General features: G+C 45.5%; 1 protein-coding gene and 1 long non-coding RNA gene across 6 annotated transcripts in view; one reads left to right on the forward strand and one right to left on the reverse strand.

Moving 5' to 3' along the window:
• The window catches only part of SEMA5B (semaphorin 5B), a 251,596-nt gene extending 229,342 nt beyond the window's left edge, over positions 1–22,254 (reverse strand). For 4 of the 5 annotated variants that reach the window (XM_085228316.1, XM_085228314.1, XM_085228313.1 and 1 more), the window contains exon 1: positions 21,987–22,254. The gene's annotated coding sequence lies outside the window, so the exon portion shown is untranslated. The remainder of the gene's footprint in view (positions 1–21,986) is intronic. The other variant, XM_085228315.1, reaches the window with a different exon arrangement.
• On the forward strand, positions 19,886–21,622 carry LOC146544009 (uncharacterized). The gene is made up of 2 exons (XR_014884447.1): positions 19,886–20,286; positions 20,916–21,622. It is a non-coding gene; the product is annotated as an uncharacterized LOC146544009 (long non-coding RNA).
• Positions 22,255–25,217: the final 2,963 nt, after the last annotated feature.

Below are 25,217 nucleotides of genomic sequence, written 5' to 3' on the forward strand. Positions count from 1 at the left end.
CCCTTCACCTTGGAAAAATCCACACAAGAAAGACAAAAACTCTCACCCATCCATCGTTCTCAATTTGCCAGGCACCAAAAGGAAAAGGGCGAAGCAATGCTAACTGACTGGAGAGCAGATGCATGCTGTAACATCATGCTGTGCAAGCAGTGCAGTCAATTTCAGCAGCAGACACTTATTTGATCAAAAGCGGTTCTGCTGGCAATTTACTTTTGTTGATCCCACAACAAAAAAAAATAAGTTTCATTCTCTTTTTTAAACTTGACATCTACTCAATGCCCTCAGGAAAATCAAGGCCAGATAAATGATTTGCAGACAAGACAGTTTCTTTTTTTTTGATTTAGAAAATGATTTTGTCTTGATGAATAATACAGCCTCTATTCATTTAACTTAACTCAGAGCTACAAAGCACCTCTGCTCTCTCTGGGTAACCAAGGACACATGCATTTTTAACACACCTGTCTCAAAATGTGTTTGCAGGGCAGGCAGTCAAAAAATCCATCCTGTAACATGGATAATGAAATACAGAGCCATTTGAAACCACTCAACGTGCAGCTCCATGCTGCCATTTCTGTAGGTTCACTGTATAAAGCAGAGCTGCTCTACAAAGTATTCGTCTTGTGAGAAAAAAGTTATGCAAAAATATTTTCAGAAACATCACAGAACCCCAAGGCTTCTTTTGAAGAGTATAAGAAACATTACTGGTTGCTCTAACAGCATCAAAATACAGAAAGTTAAACTACAGAAATCTACAGTCTCCTCTGATTTCACTAGATTTAATATCAACGATGTCATGAATTTATTACGTTTTTCCTTGCTCTTTTTTAATTCCCTCCTTGTACTCAACGCACCCACACATCAAGTTTCTCCTCTCCATATTCTAACCAAACCTGTTTTTGACATCACACCCCAGCACATTTCTACACCCATTCACATCTCCACCATTTGGCTCCACAGCAAGGCAAATAACCCAGACTCACATCAAAGCAACAGGTAGGAGCAATGCAAAAACTGCACAGATTTCAGTAATGGAAGAGAGCAAGGAACAAGCAAGGTCTTATTGCCAAACAGCGAGGAAAATTAATGAGGCTTTCAAACACCCAACTGGCAGTGTTAGTGCGTTAAAAGAATGTAAAAGAGGGGAAAGGACCATCTGCCTGCCAACTATGAGTACTCTCTGGCTGGTGCTAAAAGATCCACTGACTGCTGGGCTTGAAATTCAGGTATTAAAGTTTAAGGGATGTGTTCAAGACTTTTATGAAATGAATGTGATTTACACCAAAAGACACAGCCAGTGATGCTTTTTATCCTCTCTTATTTTTACTAGTATTTTTTCTCTAAATGGATTCTCTGGATCTTCAGTCACTGGTAAAATTTCAGACTTCCAAAAAGGATAATTTTTAATTTACAGTGAGTTATAAAATATATGACACAGGGTGATGTGTAAGTCCAGATTGCTGCTTGGTCGTTGAGCTGAAATAAAAGAAAATTGTAGTCTAATCATCAAACTGAATGATGGCAAGGAGAGTCTGAAAAGGAGGTGTTTCCTCTGAAAGCCTTTGGCTTTCTGTCCAGATATCAAACCTGTTGCAACCAAAGTCTCCCCTAGGATGTGGGGATTGATGAGCCTATTTTAAGGATAAAGGACCAGTGACACAGTAGTGATTAGCATTTGGTTTCTGATGGCTTTCTAAAATCCATTACAATAGCCTTTACAAAAGTTGTTAACTGTAACTCACAGCTAGGATGAATGATATCTCATCTACATTTGCACTGCTCACCAAAAACACCCATACGCAATTTAGGAAAAGCAATCTCTACCTTTCTCACCTGCCTGATGCTGAGCTCACATGCATGTGAAGCATATCCAAGCACTGCAGACATTAGGAAGACTGAGCTCACACACAAGCTTCCACTCAGAAGCTATCCTGACTTTTCCTACTTTGGTCTCTACAAGAACAGTTGTTAACATTCTCTTAAAAAAAGGATTAGTGGCCTCCTGCTTCATGGACTCATCTTGCCCCATGACCCTGGTGCCGCACTGTCAAACACATGCAGAACCACAGTTTTTTTTCCCTGAGTATACAAAAGTGGTTTTATCAAAGTGCTGTGCACTGGAGTTTCAGCATTCCCGTGTTGAGTTTTAATTACTGACACTGGAAGATGTAAACCTCCAGAGTGAAACTTGATGTAACACCAACATGAGTTTGTAAGGAAAAAAAACTTCACACTGATATGGCATATGGTAACAAGAGTGCTATCTACAAATATTCAAAAGCTGTAAAAATCTCAGCAGAGTTAGTTAGGAGAAAGAGAAGGAAACTAAAGGAGGTTTAGGCTAAGTGTTCGACAGAGTTCATTAATGGTGAATGTGTACTTTTCCCCAAGGAAGCAATAGATGTTCCATCATTTAATGCCAACAGGAGAAAATACACTGTAGGGAACAGTCTCACATCAGCAAGGGATGAACTGAAGAGACTGTCAGCTCTTTTCCAACTTTAATTGGCTTATGATTTACTGATAATTCTTCTTTGTGTCAAAAGGCCAACAGGCCCTCCACTATCTGCTTACTAGTCTCCATAAAAATGTTACATGATGGACAGAGAGCATAAGTTCTCCCTGTACTATAAGCTGTACCTATCACCTTCCCATTACTGAAGTGCCATCCACTGAAATCTTTTCACCTGAGGTTGTACTTTCTAACCAATGGTGAGGGTCACTTCAACAAGAACTTCTGCTTGCACTCTGCAAAACAGTGGAGCAGTTTGATGCAGAGGGTGGCTGTGTTTCTCTGAGAATGAGTTTGCTCGAAAGTTACGCCTAGATGAAGAAAACAGGCTGTGATTAAGATCTGCTGGGACAGTTCAGGGCTCTGTCTATGTACACTGTTGGCAGCTGGAAGCCATATCACACTTTCCAACTCAGGCTCCAAACTCCAAAACCCTAGGAGCCTAATGCATGTCCATATTGCTTGAATCTATCTATTTGAGATAAGGGAAAGACACCATGAGTAGTTTTAGGTTCAGACAGGACATCAAATTTGCCAAAGGGAATTGCTAAGGGAAGAAGGCATCTATTGCAAGTGTCCATCAAGGAAAAGCATTTGGAAGATGACATTTCAGCACATGTGGGAAACAAATCGTCATTCTAGAGCTCTGTAGCCCAGAAGAATTGCCCATGATGAAGGAGACAAGTGCAGGAAAGAGAAACAAAAAGAATATCAAGGTTTAAACCATCAGCCAGGAGTTGCCCTTGGTCACAGGGTGACTCTAGGATCCAGTAGAGAAGATGAGTGGGGGGAGGAAAGGGGTAGAGATTTGCATAAGGGCATCTCTGGTTTTCTGATCACATTCTGCCTTAAAGAACAGAGTTAATTGGTTAGAAAAATCCTGTTTCTTTCCTTTCATCTAGCACACATCATTAAAGAGAGATGTGTTTGTCCACTCATCTCCAGGCCCAGGCATGGGCAGCAGTGTTATTTACTCCAGAAAGGAAAACACACCTCAGAACTAAAATCCTGGGCCAAGTTTAATGCCCTGGGCACTGCTCACTCAAGAAAACTGAACAGCACATGCTCCCCATAAGTAGAACTCAGGAGCACTGTGAGCAATCCATATCCTGCTATAACAACATTAAAAAAAACACAAACAGATGAGTGAGCATGTTTTTATCCCCCAAAAAACACACAGGCTAACTGTAGCCAATCCAAAGTTTATGGTGCTGCTTTCTTAGCAGGCCTCACAGGCCTGTCTGAGCTAAGTAGGAATCGCCGCAGGGCACGCGGAACACCAGATGTTTGCCTGCTGAATGACTAATCGTGCCCTCGCCCTCGGTAAAGCGTTCGAGTGGCACGAAGAGACACATTCTTGGCTTCATCAACAGCTACTGTTAGCATGCGGTTGAATATGTCATTAGAGTGCTTCAGCTCAGGGTTGGAATGGCAGGAAACTCCTCGGTTCCTCCCTAGCCTTAGCAGCCCATGGGATGGCTGCAGAGCTTTGCTGGTTAAATGCAAGTGGGCACGGCTGTGAGGATGAAAGCAGAGCCACACATCTGAGCATCGCAGACTGGGGACAAGGCAGGGACAGCCACAGTGGAACTGGGGGCAGAAAGGAGCTTGCCCTTCTGACAGCACAGATGGGAGCTGAGAAAGGAACAGAGCTTACAGGGCAAACTGCATGACAAAGGCTGGAGCTCAGTCCATCCCCAGCCCAGCTATCAAATAGTTTACTAGCCTTCAAGAAAAGCAGTACAGCCAAAGCTTGCTTTTGTTTTTGGGAGGATTTCTGACAGAGAAACAGAAGAGACCTTCCCTCCCACACATAAGCAGGTCAGGTCCATGACCTTTAAGGAGAACCTGAAGAACCTAACACAGCAGCATTTCCCTGCATCAGGAACTGCAGGATGCAGAATGCTGAATCACCCCCCTTGCCAAAGACAGCAGCCAAGGCCAGAAGACTGCAGTGGTACCCAGTTATCCTTTGCAGGGTGCTGTCAAGAAATAGCAACACCCTTGAGGCCCTTCTCCCGCCAAGTGCTAGTCCCCCTGCAGAAACAGATGAGTTCAGGGACTAGTACTTACATGAGCCCTTCCTGACGGGAGCAGGATGCCAACCAAGCATGCTCTAGATTTTTCACTACATCTCCTTGTAAGGCTGCCAGAAGTATTAAATAACAAATCTGCTTACTTTCAACCATGACCACAGTTCAGTGCAGCCAAGTGAAAACGGTCCAGCACAGGTGGATGGCATGTAAAGCAATAGCACCAATCTCTGGAGAGGGCACCCTGCCCTTCAATGATGTGTATTCCAGCTGTACTGCAACAGATGCACAGTCCTCATTCAGCTGAAAAAAATATTGGCTTTGATAGAGTCACTAGTTTGAAGGTAAAAGACGCTATTGGCTCTAGCTTCAGTTGTACAACATTGATATATTCCACCTTCTGTTAAAATACAGTCTTGGTAGTGATCCACGTCTGATGCAGGAACAAAAACCAAGCTGCTTTAAGAGCACAAGTCATGCAAAATGCGAGAAGTGAAACAAAAAACTGTTGAAAGAGGTACGCTACTCTCGAGAATACATGGTTCAGATTTGAAGACAAGTATCTTTAAAAGAAGCCTGATCCAAATCTGAGGGAAGGAATTTTAAGACACTCTTATGTCAGTGGTCTTTGGATGAGGTCCATAACAGAAGGCTCATAGCCAGTCCATAGGCTTTAAATTCAGAAGGAACAAACAGTCACTTCGTGAGCAACTTTTAGAGGGGCAGTTCTAAAGACAGTTTGCTCTTGCTATTTTAGTTCACATTACAGCTGGTGCCAGCTACTCAAGCTGATGGGAACTGCAGCAGCAGTTAGACCCTTGCAATGTGCACTTGTAGAGGAGAGAATGGAGAACATCCTCATTTGCAGCCCACTTCAAAGTCAAGTTAGCTAGTGTATCACAGGAACATGGACCACTGACAAGAGAGCCTTGGCAACTCTTTTGTAATTTCTTAGTCCTGAAAGGAAGCTCAACAATTAAAACTAGTGTGCAACCCTTAATGCACCAGAGCTGAATGCTGAGGTTTGAAGGATCCCAGCCAACAGCAGCCACAGAGTCAGCAGCTTATTTCCAGTTCATGAACTCTGTACGCAAACTGGATTTCCAGTCGGGGAAGGGAAGGGCTGAAGGGAAATAATTCAACTTATCATGCCTTTAGGGCCTATGTTTTTTTTTTTTTTTCCTGTCCCCCCTCTCCCTCCCAACCAGGCTGGCACATGTCACTAGGAGCAGAGCCAACACCAGACACAGTGTCAAGTGACTCACTGCCTGTTACTGGGAGCACAGGTGTGGAGGAATCTAAGAATGGGAAATGCAAACTTCTTGCATCAAAGGAAATAAGAGTGGCTAATGCCAGCTGTTCTGCAAGTAATTTGGAGAATGAAGGGGAAGAGTTAGTAGCAGCTAACTGGTGGGAATCCAGTTTTTCTGCAAGCGCAGCTCCAGCAGGGTGGGTTTCAGATATGCTGCTGCCAGCTCGAACAAGAACATCTTGTTTTTAATAACACACATCTGTCCTTTCTGTTGTTCTGATGAAATAATCCATTCTTTCAAACGGAAATCGCCAAACAGGAGTTATGCTTCAGTCTGTTGGTTTTTTTCCTTATGCATGCAGTTAGTATGCAGGGATAGGAAACTATTTAAATAGCACTTTTCAGGCAATATTTTAAAATAATTTCTGATCAATTCTCACAACAACTCTAGAAGACAGCCTTTTTTTTTTTCTTTTTCTTATGCATTATTACTTCAGCTGAGGAACCTGACACTGATTTCCCATTGTTTGCCCAAGGCAAAGAGCAAGCTGCTGGCAGGGATGAGTTTAGAAGTTAAAACTTACCAATTCCCAGGTTTCCATTTAAGCAATCACAGCACACATCTCTTACTCAATTCACATCCTTTTCTAACTGATAACATGGACCAAAGCAGGTGACATTTATGCAGGATTACTTGACTCCAAGCAATAGTAATACTTGCAGTTCTGAAGCTGGCCCAGACTCAGCTTTCCCAGTGCTTTACAAATCCCAGAGACCAAAGCCTCACATTGCTGTGATGCACTGTTTGCTTTGTGAGGAGTTGAGTAATGAAGAACAAAGCATTTACAGAACATGCCCACATTCACACACCAAGCCTGTACCAGAACCCTATGCTATCTAGGTCATTCCCAGATGTTTCAGGGATGCTCTAAGTGTTTAATCTATGTTCAGTTCAAAAGCCCATCCTGTCCTTCCTTCAATTCACTTTTAGACAAATATCCACAAGGGGCACAGAAAAGCTCAACAATCAGAGTGCCCAGTGATCTTAAACACTTCCATCAAGGCTTGATTTCCATATGCAGACATTTTGTCAAGAGAAAGGACCATTCTCAGGAGACTCCACTGTTTTGAATCTCTAAACAAATTTTTGGACTGCATACAGCTGAACATACCTACCATTTAACCTCTTAACACCAGTAGTTGTAGATGCCAATAAATTCAGTAAAGGTACATTTGAAATCAGTCTCACCTAACTGTAAAATCAATTCTACCTGCTACAGCACAGCAAAACACCAAGGCTCCAGCTGCACTGTACTGCTTCAGCTCCCACACTACAAAAAACACACGCACTGCTCAGATACTACATTCATGCTGAAACAATTTCCACTAAATACCTCAAAGATCTGGAGAGATCACTATATGAAAGAAAAGCCAAAACATTCAGACCACAGGGCATATGTATTTCAGATGGATTCCCACTCCTGCTTGCATTACAGAGAGAGGTAGAGGTTCCACACAAAGTGCAGTGCCTGGCGTGAGGTGCTATTCAAATCTATGAAGAGCTTTCTTATCCCAGCAGAACTTCTGATCTCAGCAAACAAAACAGATTACATATATTCCCTTGTACTCATTCAGTGGAAAGTGGAGGCAGAGAGCTCTCATCAGACATCCTCTTGGAGCCGTTTAAACTTCCTATCCCTGCACCATCTGACCTCTGAGAAAGTTAGAACTTGCCTACAAAGATGAAATTATTGGCCAGCCATATGGGATGCAAATCCAAGTGGCAATAGGTATTTCCTGCTAACTCCCAAGCAAGTACGTGCTATGTAACACAGCACGTACATTTTCTAGCAGTTAAGAGGATTACACAAACCACATGAAAGCACTCTATATTTATTACTTAGCAGGCAGGATACAAAGCACCAGCACAGGTAGGCACACCTGAGCTAGCTGATGAGGTAGAGGATGTATTCGCACTACAGACATCCAGCAAGTGGCACTTACTTGGTCAGCTGAAGCTCATGCTTTTAAAAAAAAACCTTTGGAGCAATGAAGGAGGAGCCCTTGAGCTATCAGAGCTAGAGTAAATATGTAGAGAGAGAAAACAAATCTCTAAGCCTGTTTGCTGCTAAAGATGTTACTTAAAAACATATTCATTCTTTTACAGCCCACTATCTGATCAGGTTCAGCTACATCTAATAGCTCCATTGAATTTTTAAAAAAGGAACCGTAAGAAGAGAAGATTCTTGTGAATCAGTATGTGCATGAATGGAGATGCTTTTGAGAATTACAGCCATCTAAAGACAAGTAGACACAAAAAGCTGTCCCCGTTCCTGTGGGATCAGACAGCATCCATCAGCTCCAGCATTCCTAAGTCCCCTCCATCCAATTCTATGCACCGCACTCCTGAAGTAGAGCCAGGCAGAAGCACAGTACTCGTGGCACACTGCACTCAAAGAAGGGATGTTTTAGCTGCTGACTCCAGAGCAAACCCCTTCCTTTAAGGATACACCCAAACAGTATTCCACTGGCAGACACACTCTCCTGCTTAGTCTCAAGACAGCCATTTACAAAGCTCGTTTACCTGCATCGTTAATAAGGGGCTCATTTAGCTGTGGTCTCTTACCTCTCTCTTTCTCACACTTGCAACTCTAGCTCAGGAATGGAAATTATTTAAACACAGGCTAATTAACTCAGCAGGAGCAAGTCAGAGCTCAAAATCTTTCCTCTCCTATCAGAAACTCATACCTGCAGTCAGGAAACATTGACGACTCTCAAACACTACTCCTACAGGAAACATTTCTCCCATAACTTCTCAAGATTTACTCCTATATAGTCACAACATAAAAAAATCCTGAGAAATGACACCCACATACACACTTACCCAGAAGCAAATGCTGGAATGCTATGGCCACATGCATGTCTTTCCTACTGCACTTGTTCAGATTGAGCTTCCAGCCTCCTAGGTAAGCCATACAACAAAGACAAAGATCTGCATTTGTGAATAATCATTCTGCCCTGGCACAGCAAGCCAGGCAGCAGGAAGGCTGCACTCTTCATTCAGCTTTACCACTATCTGCACAGCCCAGCCCCAAGCCACTGAACACCAGCAGACAAATCCAGAAATGAGATGCCTTGCTGGAGAGGCAGGCGGTGCCTAGAGCCTTTGGCGCTCAGTCCCCACCAGCTGCTTTTGGGACCCCTGGGACCAGATGTGCCCAAGCAGGCATCCAAAAATGGAAGCTGTACCTCATTAGCCTATATGAAAAGCCATGTTCTCAGCTGTTCTGCAGGAGTAGTGCACAACCATATATGTCTTAGTACATCTACGCCTCTTAATACGATGTGGGGATGTAGAAAATTGGCCCTAATCATTCTGTTTCGCTTCACCTTTCTGTAAAAGGGAAATAAATAATACCCACACAGCATGGTGAAGCACTTTGTAATCCTCAAATGAAGGGTTCTGTAGGTGTAAAATAGTCACAAGGAGCATTTATTTTCAAACTGCAAGAAGCACACTGCTGCGTTCCCTGACTGCATTTAGCACACTTTTGCACTTGCAGATCTGAGGCAGACATCAGGGAAAGGAATGCTATGACAATCATCTCCAAATCCCACAACTCCACAATCTATTTGTTCTACTAATTAAAGGAATATTTACTCAGGAAGCAGGTTTACACTTGAATGAATAGTTTCCAAGAACAAATATGATTTAATTATGTGTAGATGCAAGGAGCGTACTACATATTAAGGAGATTAACTTATGCTCACTAAAAATACAGGCAAGAGAGGTGCCTGGTTAATAATTTTCTATGTTGGAGAAAAGAAAGGGTAAGAAAGGGCTCAGAGTGTTATCTGCTTTAGAAGCTTGTTTAACAGTGACCTGTACTTCCTTAGAAAGAAAAACAGAACCAGTCCTTTGCATAAGGTAGCACACGTAGATAAATTGTACTTTAGACTAAAACAAACGTTACAGAGCTCAGTAACAGAACAAGAAAGAAATGAATCACCCTGAGCAGAGGGTAAAGCAGATTTCTAACAGATGACAGGATGTGCGATTGAAGACAAACAGGTTTAAAAAAAGGCCAAAGAGAGTCCTCACAGGGCTAACACCAGAGGTGGCCGTGCAGAAGCACACTCAGCTCTCCATCCTCATGTGATGCAGTGAACATCAGACACGGTGTGGCTACAGAAAAGCAAGGAGGAAACCTACCTACAACATCAGCTATGAGGAAGATTTCAATTTCTGGCAGCTATTTTCCTTATTAAATGAGACAGACTCTCAGCCCACGGAGGACAACAAGCATCAAATAAGTAAAGAAAAGTTCCTTTTGAGCCTTTGCAACGCAATAGAAAGTGCAGCAATGACAGCAGAGTAGCAAGGTTCCAGCCTCCAGTGAGTGAGGATTTGCTCAAATGCAACAGCCTTAGGCACAAAAATGAAGGGGAAAAAAAAAAAAAAAAAAAAAAAAAAAAAAAAAGCTGCTTACCTTCAGAAGGCCTGAGGTACACAAGGATCTCCACCAAGATACCCTCACCTCCACTGCCAACCCTTAAATAAGCTCTGGGAAGGGATGGATCCTGGCTCCTCCCCTTCCAGTCAGTCAGGAGAATTGCACACACCTGAGCTCCCCTGGGTTGCCCTGCCTTCCCACAGGTGCTCAATCACTGCTTCAGGCCATGACTCAGCATTTCCACCACAGGCTTCAAACACCAAGGCAGCAACTTCAAGCTGAATCCATGGGCTGTAGCACACAGAGGGCACTTCTATGGATGGCAGCACACAGAGGGTTGCTTTACTTGTTGAAAGAGAACATGGAAAACAACGCAATATTTTGATGGCAAACTAAAGTGTCAGAATTGTTCATCTGATGATGTTGTAGATTAAAAAAAAAAATACCTTGTTTAACATTTATGGTATGCATTCATAAGAAACCCATCAGCACATCATTCAGCCTTCGTTTATAGGAAAAAATAATTTCTACAAAAGAAAAGGAACCATTTCAAGGCCTTTCTACTTTTGCATAAATAATTCATCGTGTTCTGCAGTCAAACAAGACGGAGCAGCTGTGACTGCAGGACTCTCATTTGCTGCCGCCCTCGATGAACCAAAGTAAGTGACTTAACTCTGTGCTACGGCTTCTTCTCTAGTGGAAGGAGGTGTGTGTTTGGGAAGCACACGAAGGGCTATGCGATGGGCTTGTTGCGTGGCAGCTTGATGAAGTGCAAAATAACACTTTGGAAAGTTTCTTCTTCTTGTTCCACTGTGTGTGCTATCACATCTTGGGGATAAGACACAGGAGTTGCTTTTAATCCTTCTCATTACTGCTCTCTTTCATTTTCTGTGTGAGCTTCCTCCCTTCCCAATATCCTTGAACAACAAGAATTATTTGCAGTCATGCCAACATACTTCAGTGTATTATAGCACCTGCTTTCATGCCAACCAGAAATTGGGCTTTTCCTGTTTGTTCTGTGTTTGCAAGTATACAGAAGACTTCAGTTCCCTATGATACAGAATTTAGCCTAGAAACAAAGTTTTTGGTGGGAGTCTTGGCAAAATGGCATGTAGCTTGCCTTGTTGGTAGGAGTTCAAAAACAAATACACTGAAGTATATCTGATGGCATTCTCCAGTTCCTGTCAATGCTGAGTTCACCTGAACTTCGCTCATCTGCATGGTGGAGGTGGAGTTGATCCTGTGTCAGCTCAGGGGATGGGTCAGGTGATGCATCAGGACCTGTTCTATGGAAGTTTGGCCACCAGTATTTTAAATTATTATCTGACTGCTTATCAGATGCAGTTCAGCATTTCATTATAGCGTTTAAGTCTCAGTCTTTAAAAACATGAAAAAAGAAATTTAGAATGATATGGGAGAAGGGAAACACGGCCTTTGGAACCCCTGTGAAACCAAGGGGGTTGCGAAGTCTTTGTAGCATCTTGGAAATTAATAGCAGCCCACTTTTATCAAATAAATGCTGTTGTAGCTGAAACAAGACAGATTGCAGACACATTTGTAGCTTTCTGTCTTACAAAGAAGCCAAAGTTTTCGGGGAAAGATCTTCCTACACCAATCTGCTTTGAAGTGCTTCCTACAATCATGATAATCTGTTCCAGAAACTGGTCATAATAGAAAACACCATTTCAATGCAGTCTACAAAGTGCATTTTCAAAAATGCTTTCAGTTACACCTCAATTGCAAATACGCCACTTACGTTTTCATCGAGGAGGGTTGGCTGTGATAAGCATGCCTTTTTCCTGATCTTCTGCCTTTTAATCATTTCTGTCAAGTCTCTGTAACTGACAGGCATGTTATCCCTGCTATTCAAAACAAATAAGAGATACCTAAATTATACCATTGCATTTTAAAGAGGTACTGTCTGGTTGAAAACCTGGGGCTAACTCATGCAGTCCTGACTTAGGAGGTATGCCAATTTAAAGCAAATTGTCCTTGGATAAGAACTGCAAGACATGTACTTATTTTTTTGGGGAGAGGAAGAAAGGAAGAAAAGAAGAAAGGAAGAAAGGAAGAAAGGAAGAAAGGAAGAAAGGAAGAAAGAGAGAAAGATCCAGTTTTAACTTACGCAAATGGAATTTTTGCTACTGATGTCCCTTGGGGCAGGATCAGGGCGTTATCTCTTCTGCAAATAACTCAGGCCATTAGAACTGCAGACATCAGATTATTTCCAATTCTTTATACAATTTATTTAAGCCCCTGATTTTACCAGGTAGAAGTCTGCCATGTAAATAATCCCACTGGCTCAGGGCCACACGATAACTTCACTGAAGCACTTCTGTAGCTCATTTGGTCTATATGTGGAGTGACTCAGCCCACATAAAATCTTCTGAGGTTTCTTTTTTTTTTTTTTCCTTTCTAAGCTGAATCAGCTTGAGAATGGGGAAAGAAAAAAAAAAGCCTCATTATTTTTCTCAGGTTTCTAACCAATTACCTCTGCATTTCATGCTCAAACATTTGGGAAGGTTAAACACTGATGGAAACAGAGATCCTGTTGTTTTGGATTTTGTTTTAATTAAAACTGGAAATGCTTTCCTTGGCTCTGGGTTTTGCAGCACAATGTTGCACACCTAATTTTGGAGTGTGTCTCTGGACCAGCATGCTCCCTTTGCAGTTCTTTCCCATAGGTACAAATTTATCATCAGTTTTCTGGACTCGTGCTATCAGTCATCATTCAAGCACAACTGCAGCTCTTCAATAAGGCTGCACTACTGTATCTGTGAGCAGAATTAAGCTCTTGCACTTTTCATGGATGTCCAGGTCCTGTGAGAGCTTTGTAAATGAATAGCCAAGTAGGCTGCCAGAAAACAAAGGGTTTTCATTAAATGATAACATCTCTCCAAGCTAAAAACAGAAATCATGTTACTTATGGGAAGGTTCTAGTCCTCTCAGATCACAAGTATCACGGTTAAGGTTAGTGCAGCCCAGCTCTACATGGCTATAACTTGTGGAATAGATTCAGAGCACTTGCCTTGTGTTAGCAATTGAGAACTTAGGCCAATAAATTCTCATTACAGTTATTTCACTGAAACAAGAAACATTTTGCCTGTGTACAGATTGCAAAATCAGTTTGATTCTGCAGGATCAGATCATACGCTTGGAGGAAGAGAGTGGCAACTTCACCAGAACTTCAAACCGAGCAGAAAGAACCTGGTTATGCCCAAGCAAAGTGCAGACAGATGTTTTGAAATTTACCCACAGAGAGCAGCTCTGACAGAATACGCTGCTCTGATTTACAAGCATTACCACTGCTGCAGTCCTTACCCAGCTCCCAGCCAGCAAAAACATGCTGTTGTCTTTCAATGCTACAGCTACTCCAGTTCTTCCCCAGGCATATATTAAACTGGGCTCCTCATGCCAGGAGATTCTTGTGCCACTGTGACTCCTTTTTCTGCCTTCCAACTTATCTGCCATATAGCCCTTCTCTCCTGCTATCTGCTCAGCTCTGCTCTGCCATTCCGGTTCTCCCCAGCTCCTGCATCTGTCAGCATCATTCTGTCTTCTTCGGCCAGTAACATCCTCAGGAAGTGTTCAGAGAAGAGCCATCAGGCTGACATAAGGATTGAAAAACCACAGAGGAATCCAGTATAATATTGAAATATCACAGAGAAATTAAGAGCTGACTTGATTGCAGTTCACAAGTATTTCCACAGCAAGGAAAAAGAATGCTCTGCTCTCCAGATGAGAGCATAGCATGGCCAAGAAGCAAGTGAGAAAGCAAGAGGCAATATAACCACTAGGGCTGCTGTAACTTTAACACTTAAACAGGAATTTCAGGATGTTCTCTTCCAACAGAAAGATTTAAACTGAAACTGGTTTCTCGTTAAGAACAGATGACCAGCTTGAACGTGAATCAGCTCAAGGAAGTTCTGTGGCCTCAGGGAAGATATAAACCAACTGAAAGCACTTTCCTGGCATTATCACCCAACACTGTGGGATGAGGGACTGAGATGGGGGAGAATCTCTGGAACCGAATGTGAAATGTAAGCTAAGGGGCGAAACACTAAAACTTCTGGTTCACAGATGTTCACTCACAGTTAATGTGTGATTCAACTGAGTAAAGAGCAAGTGACCATCAGAACAACTGCTTACCTAAAGCATGGCATCTGCAAATTTGCCAGTGAGGTTTCAATGAAAAATCAAATTAAGATTTGTCAACTCCAATACACTTGGTTTTTACAAAAATAAGAATGAAATATAACATTTGGAGTAAGCTTATCCAGTCATATTCGCTACATTAGCATTTTGGATGCCTTAGCTTATGAACTTTACAGAGAGGCTCTTGGCAGAGAGGGATGGCATTCTTACAATTAACTCACGCAAGCTATCCTCAGTAGTATCGTCATTATCTGCAAAAGTGTGCTCAAATGAAGAATCAATACATAAATATGAAGAAGAAATTTAGGGAGAAAACGAAGTGCTATTAGCATTCTGGGAGTATAATAAACTCATAATTTGCTGAAGCAAAGCAGCGAAGCCTGGATTTGCAAAGCAACTGCAGAGAAGGAGGTGTGCGAAACTCATTCCAAATATAAGCTGTTTTAATATTTCAAAGAGCCATTAGAGGGAACACATAGCATTAGCAATGCCATGTTTTGTATTCCTTACGTACAGCCCTAGACAAATACAGAAGATATGTAGCAAATTACTCTCTTGGGGACAGTTTCTGTTGGTGAAAGGGGAAAAATGTAAAATTTTAAAGACGTTAATTACTTGCTTTTGTTTTAATTCAATCTATATAGATGCACTTGCACGTTTGTATAAAAAAGTACAAAATAGAGGGATGACACCATCTCGTCTTCACAACATTGGGACCAATTGTGCTCCTGAGATCAGGGTATTATTTTCTCTTCTGTCACACTAACTGGAACATCTCAGGTGAGTAACACATCTGGAGGATGGAGTTACCTGCTGGCAGTGCTTAGCAAGGAGACAAACACACGGGCTTGTAAGGCACAAGTCTGGAGCTCCAATCCAGGAAAGCATTCAGATGAAGCATTTAATTCAGAGGATTTAACTACACATGTGGAATTAAGTAGGTGAATGAGTTCTTCCAGGGGTTGCAATCTTACCTCTGTCACTAACTCACTCTATGACCTTGAGCATGTCACGTAACACCAGACTTCTCACATATGTCAAAGTCCAATTCCTACTGATTCCAGTCACAGGCAATCCTACCTGGCGCCTATCTTCATCATTATGCTGCACGATATCTTTCACAGATGAACACCACATTCTCCAGGCCATACTTCGCCCTCAGGTCCTCCCACAGAAACACCTCCTTGCCCGTTGTTACATTGGACTGCCTAGCATGGCTGACAAAACAGAATTCTGGGTAAGCTGTACTCTTGTATCACTTAATCATCCTCAACATTTGTATTACGTGTTACTTGACATCATTCCCCATCAGCACAGAAACAGCATCTCAGAGCCCAATTCACAGTGCATAGTACTATTTTTCTCATTTTAAATAAAGTATGTCTCTCTACACTGTTTCATTCTACCACAAGCCCTGCTGTCCTTAATTTTAAGTAGGTGGTTACTAGCTGCAATTACCAATAAAAGCTGAGCGCTCTTAGACTGGAGAAACACCGTGGACACATGCAGAATCCAAACCTCAGCTTTGTATTTTTAATGAAAATGCCCTTCAGATGTGGAGCGGACCCCAGAAAGGTCAGAGAGTGAAATATTAAGTGATTTATAAATACGGACTGATTGCCCTGTCCAAACCATGTGTTTGAAAATCTCCTTCTGGCAGACAACTGGCTTCAGTCAGGAAGAGAGAGCAGAGAAAGGAACGTGAGGCAGAGCGGGGGGATCTGTAATCACTCCGGCAAACTTTTGAGACCTCGCCAATTCTTTCTTTCCTGCATTCATTATAAGGACAGGCTCCAAAATGCGTCTCTCTCTACGTTCTTGAATTTACCGTATTATCCTGTCAAACTGAATTAACCAGAGTGAACTTCCTACCCTTTCCTTTCTTGCCGTCTTCTCCCCCACTAATCTTTGATCTCTTGTAAACCAGCATTGCGGGAGATAAATAAGCAACCTTTAGCTGAAGCTGCAGGCCAACCGACTTCCACATGGCCGGGAAGCACAGCAAAGCAATGAGAGCTGTACAGCAGGCACTCCGCAGTCAGCATCCTCCTCCAGCACGATGCTGGCCCCAAAGCACTTCCAAACTCCATTCCCACTCCCACCCCAATCAATGCAGACAGCCCCAGCATCCACTCAGAACCCTCATGCAATCACTACAAGCCAGGTAGTGATTCATGGCCCAGCTCTGTAATAGGATGAGGATGTCACCGTGGCCTCGTCCAGATTGTTTCCTGCCCTCAGGAGGACAGACAGCATCTTCCCCTTCTTGTGCAACTGCTCAGAGCTGCCACAGCCGTTTTTTGGAACCACTGATCTGATCCCTATCTTTGTAGCAAGTCAGAAATTTTCATTGTTGCCCATTCAAATGCAGTTAAAGGGTTCTTTTCCCCATTTTTACTTTACATCAGTAGCCTGTACGAGGCTTGCACTTGGAATGAAAAATACTACTTTTAAAATGACAAACGCCGAACACAGGACATTCGTTACCACTGAAAACAGCCCTCTCTGTCTATGGAGGACACAATTCATTCACTGATACACGCACCCACATTTTCTCCAGAGAGTTTCCAAATTCACATGCACTCCCATACTAAATTTTGCATTTCAATCCAGGCATTAGCTATAAAAGATGTGTAAAATCCTATGTAGTCAGACAGAAGCAGCTCCCTATTGGGTATATAATAAGCATCTTAGGTGGCTCCAGGGTACAAAATGATTCCAAAAAGGGTGTGGATAAAATCACACTGCATAAATTGATTCTAGATCCACCTGTTCCAGGTGCCAGCAAATATATTTTGCTAAAACCATCTGCTTGTCTTAAAAGCTAACAGTTTTTGAAGACTGGCACGAGCAATCTGCAAAGTATGCAAACTTTGGAAGCCCCAAACCCTTAAACTGAGAATTGCTCATAGATCATCTAAGCAGGACTTAGCCTGGCTGTTGTGCAGGATTGAGACAGCGTTTCAGCTCACAGTCTGAGCACACTCAGCAGTGGGACACGAGGCTGCTGGAGGATTCACTTTGCAGCATCCTCGCATGCTATTCCCAATTGCTGAGGCTGCCTCCCAGGTTTGAAGTAATGGTTGAGCCCTTGAGTGCAGCGCAGCACTTGGCCAAGAATGGTTCCTGTGCTGCTCCGCAGGTTGTCCCAGGTGGTCACATCCTCCTGTACAATGAGTAAAGTCAAACCTTGAAACTGGCACTGAGCAACTTACATGGCATGGCTTCTAGCAACGGCCCAATAAAGAGTGCATTATAGAGTGAGACTACCAAGTCCATAAGCACTTCGTCTGTTGCACAAAGCAGGTTTGTATTAGTCAGGATCTGGTCATGAACACACAGCACCTTACGAGCACAAGTCCCTTCAAAGCAGCTTATGGGAAGAAAATATCCTGTGCTCTTTCCACAAATGACTCCTTACAGAAAAGCAATGAAATTACACAGATGACTTAGAAGCTCCCAACATGTTCACAACTGATCTGAGGATTAAGACTAGCAATCAGCATGTTTACTTACGATCTCATTCAAAGCTTACTAGAAAGTAAATAGGGCACACCAGTCCATAGCCAACACAGTGTTTGGGTGTATGCTTAATTATCAGCACATGAATAGCTCCATCACCTATTCAGAGTCATATGCTGTAACTTGGTAACATCCTTCACATGCAAATTACTGGCCAGACTTATTATATTCTGAAACAAAACAAAACATATGTAGATATGCACGTAGATACATATCTGACAGCAGATATCCAAAGTATTCCACGGTAACACCACTCATGCACTTCCCAGCAGAAAATCACTTGGAGCTATTCTGGATGGGCCTTAAAATTCAGTTCTTTCTGGTAGGTAACTTTGGGAGCCAAAGCACTGTAGTCAAGGAGACCTTGCATACTGAGTCACAGCAGAGCCTTCAAAGCTCTGCTGCACTTTGCTCACACCATGTGAGCCTGGGGTAGGGGATAATGGCTGTTACGGAGTATTTGCTGGATGACAACGAGAACCGTGGTGAAATAAATGTGGAGACTAACTGGGTTTGAATAATAACCTCCAGAAAGCAAGGCACTGTGCTCACAAGCCCAAATACCTGTGAAGTCCTGTGCTGTATGCAGACAGCTGCCATTGAAACTCATGAAAATTGCAACCATGGGCAGAGATGGGTATGTGGGAAGAGTCAGTAGTCCACAATGCAAAAGGAAGAGAAACAATGACTTACAATAAGCCTGGCTGACACACTCATCAGCAAGTTGTTTTTTCTCTCCTTAAAGAGAAAAAAGGCAGGCAGTAACAAAGAACTGTTATTTGATTCTCAAAGTCAACAGCACTCATATTCGAACACAGCCTATTTGAAGGCACAGCGGGGATAGCACTGTAATTCTCCACTGTTTGTGTCCTGGGCTAAATAACAAAGATGCAACCTAAATAGTGGCAGTTCAGCCTCAAAGGATTCAGTCTCTAAAAAGTAAGTCCATCACTTAAGAGGTACTTTGCAATCTCAGCTGCTGCACAGCGAACAACAACGAATTCCACCCCCTAGAGAATCGGTCTGAATCGCCTCCACCACTACCTGCATAAGATTGCATTTCCCTTTTCCAGCTCTACACTAGAAGTCGGGCACGCTGCGCAGCAAGGCAAATCTACTGCAGACTGCACACGGGGCTTACATTCAGGCTGCAGATCCAGGTGCTATACACCAATAACAGGACGTGGTCACAGTGCCACATCCCTCAGCACCTCCGTATTGGTGGGACCAGGCTGCATTCCCACATCATGAAGGGTCTGAGCAGCCTGTGCTCAGAAGAGGCAGCACCCGGTGAGACCCTCTGCAAAATCACCCATGGCTCTCACTCAGAAATCAACTAGGAAGCGTTAATGTAATGATTCCAGGCAGACAGATAAATAAAAGGTGAAAAGGCTTTTAAATGCATCCTACAAGCAATATTTTATAAGCCAGATCAATATGTTTCTCTAGGCTGGAAACAAACGAGTTCTCAAACAAAGTTAAATTTAGGAAACAAAGACGTTCATTTTTCTTCCTACGAAAAGCAGTGCTGACAATTCCTTGGAGAGCATTTATAAGAACAGCAATCCAAACCTGGGGTCCCATCGCACTCTCCCTAAAACCAGTGTGGTGAGAGGTGAAGGTCACTGCTATCAGCCTACATAAGGAGAACTGGAGTAGCTCTAAAATCATGCAGTGCTGGCCTTAGATTCCACGCCGGTCACACCAGCGTGGGGAACTGATGCAGCCCCGGACTGAAACCACGACAGCTTTGCTCCCTCTTCACTTTCACAGTCAGCTAACTTGGCTGCTGTCTCTATGAGGAATCACCTGGATAAGGGCTCCAAGCATCCCGAGTTCGCAGCCCCCGGCAATAGCAGACACCGACATGAAAGCAGAGCGGCAGATTTCTTTGTGGCACTGTTAGTTGCTGCCCCCTTTTGCCAAACAGCGAAGCAACAGCCCAGACTTCCACAGAAACTTTCAACGTCGTGTTTGTTTTCAGGAAAACAGACTCACGCAGACGGTCTCACTTAACCCTAGTGTGGCTGCTCACACGGTTATCAAACCTGGCTAAAATAGAAACGCATCCTCCGAGTCACATTGAAGACGACACAGAACGCTCTGCAGGAACACACCCCAGCAAGGCCTGAGCCCAGCCGGACTTCTCCAGCTGACTCCAAGCTCAGGTAGAGAAAAGCAATGGCAGTAAGCTCAGGATGCACGCTCCCCCACTCCAGCTTTCTGTCTGGAGAATAAATAGCAACCTCACCGCACCACCGATGCCGTTTTGCTTGGGCACTTGCTTCATCCCACTGCAAAGCAGCTGAAATTCCACGGCACCACCTGCACTGAGTTTCTCTCAGGCTCTATGGATTCCAGGTAACTCCATCCCCATGCCCTCTCTTTAAGTCTGTGTGACCCGGTTGCGCCCCTCCCCCCCTACCCCCTCACCCCATGACTTCAGGATTAACGTGTTGCTGACAGGGGAGGACAAAAACTTAATGTCTTGGAGGAAAGAAGGCAAAATAGCGGGAGAGGAGAAAAAAAAATAAAAGGAGAAATCGTCTCCACTGTGTTGACAATGGAAAAGGCACAACATGAAATGCAGAGATCCCACACTGCAGCTCGCCTTGTGCAGAGCCAGCTTGGCATTCCACATGATCTGAACAGAAATAAAAGTTGTAGTTCAAAAGGGAGAGAAAAATGAAAAGGAGACTGGGATGATTCAAGCAGCTATTTAAAAAGGAAACCTCTATTTAAAAATCCGGAGTGATATGCTTAAATATTCCTTTTCCCACTGCCTTCTCTGCAGTTTATGACCAGTTTTCTCCCTTGGGCGCTCACAAATCATACATATAATCGAGGAGCGCTTTGCTGTGTGTGTAGCTGGAACAAGCTCCTCTCACTCTTTGCCTGCACTCAGTCTGCATCTCCGCTGATCCCAGGCAGCAGGGAGAACCGAAGCTTGTCCTAACTTTTAGCTTTACTGCTTTGTATTTTGCTCGCAGTGCAGTCAGTGCGGGGTCTCAGCCCATCTCTGAACCCGTCCGGAGGCGGAGAGCTGACCTCGTGCTGCTCACACTGTAATTTGGAAGAAGTATTTTCTGTAATGAGAGGGAACGCTCGCCCAACAAAAAAAGGAAACTTTACTATGATCCCAAACCGATATATCCACGCAGAAATAGTTTGAGGATGAAAAAGAAACAAACAAACCAAAAAAGCAAACCGGGACTGGCATCTACCACATTTGGAGACCTTTTTTAAGGACGAGAGAGTCCAACCTGAGCCAAGAGAGAACACTGAACCCTTAGGACACAGATACTCCCTAATACGCTCCACCTAAGCCCATGAACAGACAGGTTCAGCCCGACTTGGCAGCACACCTTTTGTTTGTTTCCTCTGAGGCGTAACAGCAAGCATGCTCCCGGGCAGCAGCGCCGAGCAGATGGCAGCGTTGGAAAATGCACATCTCCAACTTTTGGTGTGGGCGTCGGGGCCGCAGCCGCAAAGGTTGCTTCGGGAATCCCCCCCTCCCCGTAAGTTTCTAACAATGCACGGAGCTACGGAGCCGCACAAGGCTCTCTGCTTCCCTCTCCCCTTCGCTTTTGATCTCCATCAGGACGTGAGCTGAAATTTAATGGGCCACCCCTACCACAAAGACAAATTACCATCCGGGAAAGAAAAAAAAAAAAAAAAAGGAAAAAATGAAGAAAAACGAACACAACAAGCATTAGTATCCCTGCGCCTAAGCTCTCCGGCTTCCCTCTCGCCTCAGCCCCGCTCGGCGGGTTACGGGAGAGCTGGAAGGTGAGGAGGAGAGAAAGAACGAAGAAATCACCTCCGCCGCCTCCCGGCTCGTTCCCTCCCCATCCTGCCCGCCCGGACCGCACCAGCAGCTCCCGGAGCGCCCCGACTGCCCACTCCCGGGGCAGAAGGACGGGGCAGGAGGACGGCGCTCCGCGGGGTGCCCCGACCTCTCCGCACCCCGGGCCGCAGGGGGGGCTTCCCGCCGAGCCTCCAAGTTTGCGCCGCCCCCTCCCCGCCGCCCTCCCCCGGTCCCTCCGTCGCGCTGCGCTTACGGGCTCTCCGGCGGCTCCGGTGCGGGGCTCACGGGCGCATCGCGCTCCGGCTGCAGCGGGAGGAGAGCGGGGAGCGGAGCGGAGCGGCGGCTCGCCCCAGCCCGGCGCTTAGGGTGCGCTGCCCCGGGCCATGCGAGCGGCTGCGGGCAGCGTCCCCGCGGCGCGGCCGGAGTTGGGACCCAAGTCCTGCCCTGCGCTCCGCTGCCTCTTCCCGGCTGCTCCTATCGGCGCGGCTTCAACTCTTTCCATCAGAGACCGGGAGGGGGGGAGGAGGAGGAGGAGGCGGAGGAGGAGGAGGAGGAGGTAGGGAAGGAGGAGGGAGCTAGGGGCTGGCAGCCCCAACTCGCACTGATGTCAACTAATGTATTCAAAGTTCAACAGGGCATTTCTTCGCGGGCGGGTCGCCCTCCCCGCAGCTCGCAGCCGGACCGGGAGGTTGTGGGGGGAGGGTGAGCCGCGGAGCTCGACCTCCGGGCCCCTGCCTCTAGGGTGCGGGGGGAGACAGCGCCGGGGACTGCCTGCGTGGGGAAGGCGGGGAGAGGATCCACGGAGAGCGAGGGGAGAGCCGGCGGCGGAGCGGTGGTCGTAAGGAGAGCCCACCCTGCGGGAAGAGCAGGGCCGGGGTCGGGATGAGAGCGGGGGGCATCGGGGCGAGCACGGAGCGCAGCCATCGCCGCGCCGAGCGGACCCCGAAGCGAGCCCCGGGCTCTCCGCCAGCACCTCCGTGCTCAGTGAAAGGGCGAAAGGGACAGAAGTGAAGCCGGAGAAGGCGGAGGGGAGTGGGGGTGTATGACAGAGAAGTTTTGCCTCGCAGGAGCGCAGCCGGTGGGCGGCAAGCCGCCGGGTAGCGGAGGGCAGGGGTATGGCGGGGCTCCGCGGGGGGCCGGGGGCTGCTGGGGCTCCGCGGTGCCGCTCCGCTCCTTTAAGCCGGCGGCGGGGAGCTGACAGCTAAGCGGGATGTGTGGCGATGCACAGGCAGCCTGGCGGTAAGAGGATAAAAATACAGCCGGGCTGCGTTAGCGACATTTAAAAATTGCGAGATAAGAGCCTCGGTTATTTATCTGCTGGATCCTCCGGTAGAATGGCCCGCATTGATACCACTGCATATGGATGTGCACGTACATAATGAGGCTGGGATTGTTTGTTTTCTTTTTTCCTCCTGTGAACTGATCCAGTCATTGACGTTGACAGTCTGTTATAGCTATATAAAAACAGTGACATTGTACGGTGGCTTATCAATCCTGAGACTGCCAATTGCAGCAGCCCTGGGTGTTTCACAATTCACGTCTCAGAGAAGTAACAGCATAGAGATGATCATTAGACAATACATAATTACTTACCTATTCTTCTTAATTTCTCAGTTCTCCCTTAATCAGGCAACTGTATCACTACATCCTTTCATGCAGTAACACCTTTTTGGTACAGCTCGCATGAAATAGTCAATACATTATTTATATGTATAGCGTTTGCAATCTGATTTCCACTTTAAAACTGACACTGGAAAGTTGAGGACAGGCAATGAGAACAAATAAAACGTGACATGGCTGTGTGTTCTGCTCAGAACTCCCACCCTTGGATAAGGCTTGGGTCAGGCAGAGCTGGGAGCTGCAGAGCAAACTGCCCCATGCACAGCAGCGTCTCATTTACCACTCTTTTTGCATCCCCATCTCTTCTGGAGACCTACAGAAAAATCCTGATTCGTTGTCACAGCATCTTCTTGGGGTACTGTGTTAAATCACCATGTGAATGGTAAATAACTTTCAAGTCCCTCTGCTTTCCCAGTGAGCAGGATGATATTTTTCAGTTTAATAACTTAAATGTTAAATGCTGATGTCAGGCAGGCTGGGTGTTGGGAGGACACAGCACAGATCTGTGGTGGGGCAAGCTGTGGTGGGGCACTGCTGGCTTTGTTTCTCAGCTGTGCTGTAGAGAAGGCAGTTTGGTTCCCAAGGCCTCGGGGATAGAGCAGCATGCTGAACCACAGCTCCACAGGCATGCATTGCTCAGAGTCCCACAGATAAAGTTATAAAGAAATCCTAGAATCTCGGAATCACCAGGGTTGGATCATCCCACATCATCCAGTCCAACCATCCACCTACCACCAGTATTTCCCCACTAAACCACATCCCTTAGTGCAACATCTAACCCTTTCTTGTGCACCTCCAGGGATGGTGCCTCCACCACATCCCCAGGCAGCCCATCCAGTGCATCACCACTCTTCTGGAGAAGAAATTTTTCCTGACATCCAACCTGAATTGAAGTGCTGCAGTAATTCCTTGGGCCGCTCGTGTCCCTATACCGTAACTCCAACACACAGGGGGACCTCCCTGAAATCCCTGGCCAAACAAGGGAATCACTCAGCTCCCTTTAGCAGAAGGCTCGCGATGCAAAGCACTGCCGTTCACATGCTTCGAAAAAGATAGGAAAATGAGGGGATTGCCCGAGGAGCGGTGTGTATGGAACTGTTTCCCAGCTGCGAAGCGGAGCGGCGGCAGGGAGTGCTGGTGCCGCTCGGTGCTGCTGGTGCCGCTCGGTGCTGCTTGCTGGTACCGCTAGGTGCTGCTGCTGCCTCCCGGTGCGGCGATGCGGGCGGGAGCGCTGAGGCACTGCTGAGCGTGAGCGGCTGGGATGGAGATCTGTATGGCAGGGATACAGCAGGCCCAACCTTTCTACGAGACGGGTCATCCACAGCAATACCCTGAGCTGCGGCTGTGTTTTCTCGTTTGGCCGGAGCAGGCTGTGCTATCTGCGTTTGCACAGGGGAAAAAAAAAAAAAAATCAATCAATCTGTTCTGGCAGCAGCAGCTGCACAGACCTGCTCGGACCGAGCTGCTCTGGGTGTGCAGATAAGCGTTACTGGATTCGGGGGGAGATCTGGAGCACAGCATCGACTCGGGCGACGAGACGACAGCATCCCCCCCCGCCCGAGCTCAGGACCGTTGTTCTGCAGAGGGAGCAGCGCAATTAGAAAAGCAGTTTTGCTGCAGATGGCCAGAGCGTCTCACATGGAGCGAGGGAAGGGGAAGGAACATATGCCAGTGGCGACCTTTGAAAATGATGCTTAAATGGAGAGTACGTATGTTCAGGTATCCACTTCAATAGCCGGCTGTGAGTTCTTAATTCCCCGTAGCGCTGCTAGGGGAAGAGAAGGGTTTCCACGGGGAAAGCATTCTAAACATGCAGCAAAATGTCCTTTACAACTTTATGCTGATGCCAGTGACTGATTGAAGT

The sequence above is a fragment of the Meleagris gallopavo genome, chromosome 7, assembly GCF_905368555.1.
Source record: "Meleagris gallopavo chromosome 7, MGAL_WU_HG_1.1, whole genome shotgun sequence".
NCBI classification, from domain to species: domain Eukaryota; kingdom Metazoa; phylum Chordata; class Aves; order Galliformes; family Phasianidae; genus Meleagris; species Meleagris gallopavo.